This window comes from Leptopilina heterotoma, unplaced genomic scaffold, assembly GCF_015476425.1.
Source record: "Leptopilina heterotoma isolate Lh14 unplaced genomic scaffold, ASM1547642v1 Lhet_52, whole genome shotgun sequence".
In the NCBI taxonomy this organism is placed as follows: domain Eukaryota; kingdom Metazoa; phylum Arthropoda; class Insecta; order Hymenoptera; family Figitidae; genus Leptopilina; species Leptopilina heterotoma.
In genome coordinates this window covers 3003420-3016623 of record NW_025111114.1, presented here as the reverse complement: position 1 = coordinate 3016623, position 13204 = coordinate 3003420, and the positions used below count along the sequence as shown (strand labels likewise).

Below are 13204 nucleotides of genomic sequence, written 5' to 3'. Positions count from 1 at the left end.
GATGCAGAACTTAAGTGCGCACAATTGCCAGTTTTAATTTGGAGCATTTACCTTCAACATCCGTCCCACCGCCGCGCCATTGCACCCTGTCTTTTAAGCTTATTCGCATTTAAATATATGTATAATATATTTATATACCTTATATATATATATATATATATATATATGTATATTGCGCGTTTCGAAACTTGAAGTAAATTGCATCAATTTAAAGTAAATTGATGAGTCAAATAAATAGGTCGCTCATAAATAAATTATGCTGACGTGATTTTCCAACTGTTTGAATTTTAATATGTTATTGTTCTAAATTCCCTCTAAATATGGAAATTATATTTGATATTTTATCATTTATTTTATTATCATCACTCATCATGTCTTTTATAAGTTTGCTTTTTTTTATTTTATCGTATAAATACATTATAATAATTAAATACTATTTGATAGTATATAATGTAAATTTAAATATTTAATTATTGAAAAATATTTGAAATATATTTGATATTTTATCATTTGTCGTCATAACTTTGATAAATTAGTTTTTTTTTATTTAAACATGTAAATATACATTAAATTAATTAATTTTTATTTTTTACTTTTGAATATTGGAAGAATTTTTAATCGCTATTGTCAAGTATTATTTAAATATTTTTGTTTTCTGTTTCTACCCGGAGATTATTGTTATTCTAATATTTGCTAAACATTTTTTTGATTATTTTTTTTGTGCCTTCTATTATTTTTATTGAATTTATTTTATAATAATATTTTCAAATTTTAAATATTTAAATAAACATTTTTGAATATTTAAGTAAACATTTTTAAATATTTAAATAAATATTTGTTAAATATTGTTCAATATTGTTAAATATTGTTAAAAATAATTCATCAAGTATATTTTCTTGGTAATTTTGAGGAGTAAATTAAATTTTAACTATACAGTCATGACAGTAGGCAATATATTTGAATTATTTTTAACAGTATTTTTAAATATTTAAATTTATAAATATTGGTTAAATGTTTTTAAAAATAATTCATCAAAAAGTATTTTCTTTGGAATTTGGAGAAGTAAATTAAATGTTAACTAATATACAGATGGTGCTGTGATATTTTTTATTGTCTGTTACGATTAAATGAAATTAATTTCACTATTATTGAAATTATAAGCTGAAATGAAAAGCGACACCTAAAATCACGTTGCGTGATTTTCAAGGTCGACATCAGTTTAAACTGAATTAAGATTTTTATCTACTCACATAACCACACTTAACTCATTTAAGCACATTTCACGCCTAATAAATAAGTACAGAAGCAGGCACTTCTGGTTTCTTTTCTCATCGTCAATGAAACAGGCGCTGCAAAAGAAGTTTCTTTCATTAAACATAACACTCTATTTGCTTCGCGTGAAAAGAATATTAAACCCACTAATTACCTCTATTAGCCGTTTTTTATAAAAACTTTAATTCGATTAATTTATTTTATTTCCAATAGTAATTAGTTATTATTAACTAAATAAATATTTTAATTATTTATCTTTCTTATTTTATATTTCTATATTTTATTCTATATTCTATATTTATTTATTTAATTATTTAATTATTTAATTATTTAATTATTTAATTATTTAATTATTTACTATTATTAAATTGTTTACAACATTTAGAGGTTTTAATTAAAAAGGCATAATTAATTTATTTTGATTATTAAATAATGCGAGAAGTGTTCCCTACATTCTTATATTACATCAAATTATATTTTTCACACACACACACAATGAGTTTGTTATCTACATTTTAAATTGATTCAGTATTTCAATTACTATAATTGAATCGTGAGAAGAAAAAATTTAAAAAATGAAATCAGTTTAATGTAACTAATTGTTAGTATAATTATTATTCTATCTGAATTAGTTAATTGAGGGTAAAAGAGAATAAAAAGTTAAATAATTTTTCAAAAATAATTTGATTAGTTTTAATAAACTTTTGATTAAAATGGGAATTTTAATAAAAAATTTTTAATTTGTCAAATTAATTCTTTATAATTATTATTTATTCTTTTTATTCTTTATTAATTTTTCAAAGAATTGAATTGCAATTCAAATGTATTATTTTATTTATTATTATTTTTAATAAAAATTGAATTTTTGTCAAGAATTTTATTATTTTTATAAAAATATATTATTTAAATAATTTGTCAATAATTTTAATAAAACTTTTGAAAATGTTTAAATTCTTTTAACGAATTTTATTTAAATTCTTGACAGAAATTTGAATATTTTTAAAAAAATAATAAAATTCTTGACAAAAATTCAATAATTTTTTTAAATAATTGAATTTTTGTCGAGAAATTTTATTGAAAATAATTGAATTTATCTATAAAATTTTATTATTTATGAAAATTGAATTTCTGTGTATAATTTAAATCACATTATATTTAAATAAAAATTGAATTCATTTGAAACTTTTTTATTTTTGAAAATAATTGAATTCCTGAGAAGAATATTAAATAAATATTAGAATTTTTTTTAAATAATTGAATTTGTTTTGGGAAATTTTATTAAAATATAGTAGATGTTGAAAATCATTGAAATTAGAAATATGCATTTTATTTTATTTTATTTTTATTTTTATTTTTATTTTTATTTTTATTTTTATTTTTATTTTTATTTTTATTTTTATTTTTATTTTTATTTTTATTTTTATTTTTATTTTTACTTTATTTTTATTTTATTTTATTTTTGAAAATAATTGAAATTAGGACATGAATTTTTTTGACATTTATGAAAATAATTTAATTTTGGAGAAGAATTTTGTTATTTATAAAGATAATTGGGATTTTTACCAGAATTTTTTTTTCAAATTTCGAATATAGTTGAATTTTATAAGAAGAATTTTATTTTTTTTTTTTTTGAAAATAATTGGATTTCTGCAATTTTTTGTAATTTCTCCAAAATTGAATTTTTTTTAGTGTTTTCAACAAAAATTTAAATTAGAAAATTTTTAAATTCTATTATTTTTAAAATTGCTAATTTTATTTTTAAAAAAAGTCAGTAAGAAGTTAGCCGCGATCGTTTTTTCATTCTTTCTCGTTTTTTTAAAAAAGAAATTGTGAACTTTATTACGTAAATAAAATGGGAAAAAGGGCAAAAAGTACGAAATAGGTCGGGGTTTTTTTTTTAAATACACTATATAAATGAAGAAAAAGAATTTTGTGCCGAGAGAGATGTTTAAATGTCTCGAGGGTCATATTAGCCAGAGATTCTATAGTATAGTTCCAGATCTATCCATGACCCATGACCCAAGATCCAAAGTTACATGGCCACAAGAGAGTGTTGATTTTAGGTGAATCGTGAATCATTGCAATTAGAAATCTTTCATTTACTTCTCGTTATCAGCCTGCTTCTATATTTAGCTCTTTTATTATCTCTCTCTCTTTTACTCAAACGTCTCGATGAGACCTTCTTTAATGAAAATTACCGTGTCGTTTATAAAGACTTTCTTAAATTAATTAGGTTCACAACTTTGCCTATAATTTTTTTTCTTTTACTAAAAATATTATCATTACTTAAATCATTTCTTAACAATGCGAATTTTTTTCGCAATTATTTTTTCAATATTTTCACGTAATAATTCATCTATTACAGAAACTCATTATGAAGAAAATTACGTTGCAAATTAATTAATATTTTTATTAGTCGATTATTGCTGTATTAAAAAAATTTAATAATTGCAATTATCACTTTGTAATAAAATTATATTGTATAATAATAATCGTTGTATTATGGTAATCTGTTCGCAGTTTGATTGCTTTTTTGTTTCCTAACTTTTGAAGTAATTTTTCTTTTTAAATGTTTTCAATTTTAAAATTAATGTACTGAAAGTCATTGAATTCTTGTAAAGTATTTATGAAAACATTTTAAAATAATTGAATTCATTTCAAGAATTTTATCAACATTTTTTTCAATAATTGAATTCTTTCGAGGAAATGTAATTAAAATTGTATTGAAAACAATTTAATTCTTGGCAAGATTTTTATTAAAATTCTTGGAAATAATGGAGTTTTTTTTATTAATTTGTACTGAAAATATTGAAAGTAATTGAATTTTATGAAGATTTTCATTTAAGTTTTTAAGATAATCTTGTTTATTATTAAATGTAATTAATAATTTTTCTATTAAATTATGTTCAAATTGCTCAGGGGAAATTAAATTCTTTTAAACAATTTTATTATAATTTTTGTAAATAACTACATTTTTTAAAGAATTTCATTACAATTCGTAAAAATAATGTAATTTTTAAAAATAATTTTAATTGAAAATTTTGAAAATAATTAAAATTTACAGAGAAAATTTATTAAAAACTTTTGAGAATAACTGAATTGTTTAGAAAAATTTTATAACCTACAATTTTTAAATAAAATTAAACCTGTTAAAGAAATTTTATTAAAATTATTTTGAATACAATTCAATTATTATAAAGAATTTCATTGAAATTTTTTAAAATAATTAAATTCTTTCAAAGAATTTTATTAAAATTTTTAAAAAATAATTGAATTTCTGCGATGAATTTTATTATTTATGAAAATAATTGAATTTTTGCAAATGAATTTTATTTAAATTTTTTTAAAATAATTGAATTTCTGCGATGAGTTTTAAAATTTATAAAAATAATTGAATTCTTGCAACGATTATTGTTAAAATTTAAAAAAATAATTGAATTCCTGAGAAGAATTTTATTACTTATGAAAACAATTGAATTTTTGAAAAAGAATTTTATTAAAATTTAAATAACATTGAATTTCTGAGAAGAATTTAATTATATTTTTAAAAATAATTGAATTCTTGGCAAGTTTATTAATTTTTTTTAAATAATTGAATTCTTGAGAAGAATTTTACAAAAATTTCTGAAAATAATTGAATTCTTGGGAGGTTTATTAATTTTTTTTAAGTAATTGCATTTTTCGCGGAATTCATTTAAAATTGTATTAAAAATAATTGAAATCCTGTGATGAGTTTTAAAATTTATAAAAAAAATTGAATTTTTTCAACGATTATTATTAAAATTTTAAAAAATAATTGAATTCCTGCGAATAATTTTATTATTTTTATAAATAATTGAATTTTGCCGAAGAATGGCATTAAAATTTTTTAAAAAATAATTGAATTCTTGGAAAGTTTATTAATTTTTTTAAATAATAATTGAATTCTTGAGATGAATTTTAAAATTTTTTAAAAAATTGAATTCTTGGAACGATTCTTATTAAAATTTAAAAAAATAATTGAATTGTTGAGAAGAATTTTATTATTTATAAAAATAATTTAATTCTTGCCAAGAATTTTTCAATTCATAAAAATAATTGAATTGTTCCGAAGAATTTTTTATCAGAATTGTTGAAAATAATTGAATTTTTATGAAATCTCTTGAAAATAATTGAATTTGAATAATAATTTTAAAAATAATTGTATTCTTTAGAGAAATTTTAATAAAATTGTATTGAAAATAATTGAATTTCTTCGAAACATTTTATTATTTATAAAAATAATTGAATTCTTTTGAAGAATTTTATTATTTATGAAAATATTTAATCTTGCGAAGAATTTTCTTATTTACAAAAATAATTGAATTCTTGCGGAGTTTTTTGCAATTCAAAAAATAATTGAATTCGTTTCGAAGAATTTTATATGTATTTTTGAAATAAATTGAATGCTTTGAAGGATATTTATTAAAAATTTTGAAAATAGTGATTTAAAAAAAAAAATTTTATCAAAATAATTGTCGAAAATAATAATTGAGTTTATATTAAAATTCACATAATAATAATAAATGTAATTTATAATAATAACAATAATAATAATAAAAATAATCATAATAATCATTTGCTGGTAATAATAATAATTGTCAGAATTTAATTTTTTTACGAAATTAAAAATTTTTTTAATACAAAATAATTCAAATATTTGTACAAATATTTATTGTAGGTAATTTTTTCTATTATTATTAAATATTAAACTTATAAAAAGTTGTGAAATGCTTTTTCTAAAAACATATGTTTTTATTGGTTTATTGCTGTAGTGATTAAAGTTTTTTATTCGTGAGTATATTTGTCGTCGTGTATGAGGTTAATTACTAATTAGAGATAATTTTATAATTTAATTATTTGCAAAGAGAAAAAAAACGAGAGAGAATTTCTTTTTGTTTCTTGCTAAAGTATGCAGATTCCAATCGGTTTAATCATAAAATATATATATGTATCAGGGAAGTTAGGTGCGATTTTCTGCTGGTTATTATTATTATTATCGAGGGATAATTGTATAGACCCTCGTTGAGCATGAGTTCTGCATCCTGAATAATTATCTACGTCGCGTGATATGCTTTTGCAGATTCCAGGAAGGATTAATTTCTCGCGTGACATGCCTTTCATCCAATTGGCAGATCGTCGACTTTACACCAAAGAGTCACGCACATTATAATATATATTTATACATATATATTGAGCTGGAAAAATGAATTTTGATTCTCTTTTGTGAGTTATTCGCTAAACATGTGCGCGGCTATTTTTTACTCTTTTTTTTATTCCTTTATAGTTCTATTTTTTTTTGCCCCTTTCAAATTTTTAAAGACTGAATTAAAATCTATATAAAATCAGTCGTAGTCTGTGAATTCTTTTCAATAAAGCAATTTTTCTAAAGAAAAAAAAAAGAATATCTGACAATAAAAATACTGAATCGTGACTTTATTTCTTTTTTTGAAAAAAAGAATATTCTTTTCAAATATAGTAGCTAACACTTTTATACTCGAATCGCAGAAATATTTTTTTTTTTTTTTTGTTAAAAAAATATCTTGAGAGTAAGAAAATATGTTTACCTCTTGAAAAAATTATATTCAAGTTTATGCTGAGAGTTATTTTAAAAAAAAACTATATATATATGTATAACATTTTGCACGCAGCAAGTTTGGAAAAGAAAGCGCTATTATTTTCTTTATATTTCTCGTGAAATCCACAAATAAATTCGATTTGCCTGATGTCAAAATCGTAAAATTTTTATTTGAATCGCTAAAAAATCTTTTTATACTATTGCAGCACGAAAGAAGAAAATTTTATTTGTCTCAAATATGCTGATATTTCGAGCAATCAAATGTGAAGGATAAAAATTGAGGATTTTTTGCCTCCACCCCTCCTTATTTATTTCTATTCATTTCTTTATTTATTTTCATTTGCTTTTATTTATTTCTATTTGTTTCCATTTATTTTATTTCTCTATTTTTATTCATTTCTTTATGTATTTTCATTTGCTTTTATTTATTTCAATTTATTTTCATTTATTTTATTTTTTAATATTATTTAATTTTACTTGCTTGTATTTAATTTTATTTGCTTTAATTATTTTTATTTGCTTTTATTTGGTTTCATTTATTTTTATTTAATTCCATTTATTTTATTTTTCTATTTTTATTTATTTTAATTTACCTTTAATCATTTCCATTTATTTCTATTTATTTGTATTGATAATACTATTTATTTCAGGGTTGCCACAAGTCAGGGAAATCAGGGAATTCATGGAAAAGTCAGGGAAAATAGAATTGGTCAGGGAAAAGTCAGGGATTTTTATTAAAAGTATTTGAAAAAATTAAATTTTTAGAATTCATAAGAAAAATTCTATTTCTGAACAGAATTTTATTTTTTAATATTATTTAATTATTTTAAAAGTTTTAATGCAATTATCTTGATAAATAACAAAATTCATCACAAAGATTCAATTATTTTTAGAAAATTTTATTTTCATAAATAATAAAATTTCATTTACGAATTCAATTATTTTCACGACAGAATTCAATTTTGTTTTTTAAAAATTTTAATAAAATTCTCTTCAGAAATTCAATTATTTTCATAAATTCTTCTCAGAAATTAAATTATTTTAAAAAAATTTTAATAAAGTTCTTTGCAAAAAATCAATTATTTTCATAAATAACAAAATTCTTTTGGCAAAAATTCAAATACTTTCATAAAAAACAAAATTCATCGCAGGAATTCAATTATTTTCAGAAATTTTTATAAAATTCTTCACAATAATTCAATTATTTTAATAATTAATAAAATTGTAATAACTAATAAAATTCTTCTTAGGAATTAAATTATTTTCAGAAATTTTTAGAAAATTCTTCACAAGAATTCAATTATTTTCGAAAATAATAAAATTCTTCTCAGGAATTCAATTATTTATAAAAAATTTTAATAAAATTCTTCACAAGAATTCAATTATTTTAATAATGAATAAAATTCTTCTCAGGAATTCAATTATTTTCAGAAATTTTTATAAAATTTTTCACAATAATTCAATTATTTTAATAACTAATAAAATTCTTCTTAGGAATTAAATTATTTTCAGAAATTTTTAGAAAATTCTTCACAAGAATTCAATTATTTTAATAATTAATATACTTCTTCTCAGGAATTCAATTATTTTTAAAAAATTTTAATTACATTTTTTGCAAAAATTCAATTATCTTCACGGATAATAAAATTATTCGCAGGAATTAAATTTTTTTCAAAGATTTTTATAAAATTCTTTGCAAGAATTCAATTATTTTTAAAAATAATAAAATTTTTCTGAGAAATTCAATTATTTTTTAAAAACTTTAATAAAATTCTTTTCAGAAATTCAATTATTTTCATAAATAATAAAATTCGTCTCAGGAATTAAATTATTTTTTAAAAATTTTAATAAAATTCTTTTGCAAAATTTCAATTATTTTCCTGAATAACAAAATTCTTTGCAAAAATTCAATTATTTTCATAAAAAACAAAATTCATCGCAGGAATTCAATTATTTTCAGAAATTTTTATAAAATTCTTCGCAAGAATTCAATTATTTAAAAGAAATTAATAAAATTCCCAAAAATTCAATTATTTTCATAAATAATAAAATTCTTCTCAGGAATTCAATTATTTTTAAAAAATTTAATAATAATCGTTGCAAGAATTTAGTTATTTTTATAAATTTGAAAACTCCTAGCAGGATTTTAATTATTTTTAATACAATTTTAAATAAATTCCTCGAAAAATGTAACTATTCTTAAAGATTGTAATAAAATTTGTTTGAATGTATTAAATTATTTAAAAAAATTTTAATGAAATTCTTTATAATAAATAAAATGTGTTTTTAATTAATAATTAATTTAAAAAAGAATTGTAGTTAAAAATTCTAGACAATAATAATTGAATTTAGATGATAAAAATAATTTAAAATAAGTTAGAGTAACAATATTTTTATATAAAATAATAATTTTATCCTTGGGTTATCGTTAATTATTATAAAAACATGAAGAAATCGATTACTCCGAGTCGAAGACTCGGAGTGATTGACTTCTTCATGTTTATAATAATATTCTTATAAGTTATTAAATTTTAAAAGATTTGGATTTCAAATAATTTTTTTTCAGTGTAATTATGAAAAATAGAAAATGAAAAAAAGTTCCCTTGATTTGAACGTTCAAAATTTTAGTAAAATATTTATTTCCATTTATATTTTCGTTTAATTTTATTCATTTATGTTTATATTTAATTTGAATTATTTATGAGGACGTGATCCTAGGATAAAAAGGGAAAAAGAGAGGGAGAGAGTGTAAAGCAATTATTTAATAATAAATTTGTAATTAATAATAAATGAATTTATAAAAGAAGATAATTGGGGATCTCGTCTGTAGATTAGTTGCACGAAGTGAAGTAGACGGCCAATTCAATGTTGTATCGTCGTCGCGTCCGGTATCAAAGCGTGATAAAAATAAAAGTAAGAGAAGAAAAAAAAAAAAAAAGTTTGAAAAAAAATGAATCATATATGTATGTGAATAGAGAGAGACTGGCAGTCGAGAAAGCGATGAATGGACGAATGACCGTGCAATAGAATGAATGAATATTACGAAGGCAATGGATACTGTTCGTGCGGATAATACTTTGACACGATGGGAAGGAAGCGTTGTTGTAATGCGAATCTGAATTGAAACCTCGCGTCTTGAAAACGAAATGAGACGCTACTTTATTCCCTTTTATTGCGAATGCGAATTCTCAATTCTCTTTTCAATGTCGTATTATATATGCAAACCGGAAATAATGTTTATACAGTCTCTATTTTTATTGTTTGGAGTTTTCTAAATATATAGATACACAAACAACCGGTATAATGCAGTTGCAGGTAGTGACTACTTTACCAGTATGGTAATTTTAACTATATTGTATACCAAGATTTTTTTTTTGTTTTTTTTCGTTAATTTTTGAAGCGTTCCTTTGCTATTTTTATTGGAATTTATTTCTAATTATTTATGAATCTGAACTTGAATAAGAACGCAGCCCTCGCACTCATCTATTAAAAACAACTATTTATTATTTTTTTTACGATTTGCTACTATTTTGATATTTTTATTTGCTACACTGAAAGCTACTTTTTTCCATGATTAAAAATTTACACTACTTTTTTGTTAACAGTTGAAATAAAAAAATTATTTTTAAAAATTTTAATAAAGTCAATGGAAAAAATTCAAAAAAAACTTTAATAAAATTCTTTAAAACGATTCAATTTTTTTACAAATTTTTCGTAATTCAATGATTTTTAATATCTACTATTTCAATAAAAAAATTTCCCAAAAGAATTGAATGATTTAAAAAAAATGTTTATAAAATTCTTTGCAAACATTCAATTGTTTTCATAAATAAAAAATTTTCACAGGAATTCAAATATTTAAAAAAAAGTATTTTCCTGGTATTTTTCGAAAAAAGTCAATAATTTAAATAGATTTTTATAAAAATCTTCGCTAGAATTCAATTATTTTTATAAATAATAAAATTCTTCTCAGGAATTTAATTATTTTTATAAATAATAAAATTCTTCTCAGGAATTCAATTATTTTTTTAAATTTTAATAATAATCATTGTAAGAATTCAATTATTTTTATAAATATTAAAACTCATCGCAGGATTTCAATTATTTTTCATACAATATTAAATGAATTCGGCGAAAAATGCAATTATTTAAAATCAGTTTGATATAATTTGTTTATTAGAATTTAAACCTTATTTTCAAGTTCATTTTTAATTATATTTCTTGAAAGAATTTAATTATTTTCAAAAATTTTAATGAAATTCTTCGGAAAAATTCAATTATCTTCATGGATAATAAAATTATTCGTAGGAATTCAATTATTTTCAGAAATTTTTATAAAATTCTTCGCAAGAATTCAATTATTTAAAAAAAATTAATATTCTTCTCAGGAATTCAATTATTTTTAAAAATAATAAAATTCTTCTCAGGAATTCAATTATTTTTTTAAAATTTTAAGAAAATTCTTTGCAAAAATTCAATTATTTTCATAAATAATAAAATTCATCGCAGGAATTCAATTATTTTTAATACATTTTTAAATTAATTCCGCGAAATATGCAATTATTCTTAAAAAATTTAATAAAATTCTTTGAAAGAATTTAATTATTTTAAAAAATTTTAATGAAATTCTTTATAATAATTAAATTGTTTTCAATATAATTTTAATAAAATTCTTTGAAAAAATTCAATTATTTGCATAAATAATAAAATTTATCGCAAGAATTCAATTATTTAAAAAAAATTGAATAAACTTCCCAAGAATTCAATTCTTTTTAAAAATAATAAATCTCTTCTCAGGAATTCAATTTTTTTGTAAAAATTTTAATCAAATTCTTTGCAAAAATTCAATTACTTTGATAAATAATAAAATTCTTTGCAAAAATTCAATTATTTATATAAATAACAAATCTCATAGCAGGAATTCAATTATTTTTTAAAAATTTGATTAATAATCGTTGCAAGAATTCAATTATTTTTATAAATTTAAAACTCCTCGCTGGATTTCAATTATTTTTAATATAATTTTAAATTAATTTCACTAAAAGCTCAATTATTCTTAAAAATTTGAATAAAATTCTTCGAAAGAATTCAATTATTTATAAAATTTGATATTATTTGTTTCTTAGAGTGTAATAATTATTTTTCATTCATTTTTAATTACATTTTTTTGAATGATTTTACTTATTAAAAAAAATTTCAATGCAATTTTTCGTAAAAATTCAATTATTTTAAAAAATGTTGATAAAGTTCTTTATAGGAATCCAAATTTAAGAAATATTCAATTATTCAATAAATTATTAATTTTTTTATTTAAATAATTGAATTCTCGTAGAACTTTAAAATAAGAATTGATTTAGAATTAAATAAAATAAAATTATTAAAGTTTTGAATAATTTTATTTACAAATTTTAAGAAAAAAATGATTGAATTTTGAAAGAATTACTTTTGTAATTTTTAGAAATAGTTAAATTTTAAAAAATGCGTTATTACATTGAAATCATTTGAAATATTTTAATTTCCTGTAGACAAAATAAACAGGTATTTAAATATTTATTTTAAAAAATTATTCTATTTTTGAATGTAATTAAGAAATTTAAAAAAGAATTGAGTTGTCGAGTTTAATTTTTCGATAGTTACTTTTTTACTACTTTTTTTGTTTTTTAGCTACTTTTTGTTACTTTTTTGGTTTTTAATCTACTTTTTTTATTGATAAGCTACTTTTTGATACTTTTTTTAAAATTAATTATTGAGTTCGAAGCCTGGGAACGAAAAAATTCCACAGTCAAGGGGAATCGAACGCGGAACGTTAGAGACATAAATCGCACACGCAGACCCCACGGCTACGCAGACCTGTTAAATTTTTATCTCTCTCTCTTTGAATATTTTCCCTCTTTTAACAACTAATTCCAACAAGAAAATGACCAAATTTTTCATCTAATAAATAATAATAGTATAAGATTAATAATAACGAATATTAAAACACAGTTTTTCTAAGGACTTCAAATTGAGACAGAAAATGAATCAAAAGTGTTGCGAAGCAACGTTTTTATTCGTTTTTTGTCTCAATTTGATATTCTAAGAAAAATTGCGAAAAACAGACCACATTGAAGTCCACAACGTTAATCAACGAAAAAAATTGTTTACTTAGTAAATTAATAAAATATATCGCAGCAATATTGACACAAAAATATTCAGAAAAAAATAGATTGATGTTTATGTTCTGATAATAATTGTTATACAATTAAATATTAAATAAAAAATAATATTCGAATAGATGAAACAAATTTTTTTCGTTGATCAACGTTGTGGACTTCAACTTTGTAAAAACAGTGGCGA

At 19.7% G+C, this 13204-nt stretch overlaps 1 protein-coding gene across 1 annotated transcript in view; it reads left to right on the top strand.

Moving 5' to 3' along the window:
* LOC122508013 (division abnormally delayed protein) overlaps positions 1 to 13204 on the top strand; it is a 191666-nt gene that overhangs the window by 9378 nt on the left and 169084 nt on the right. The window lies entirely within an intron of this gene.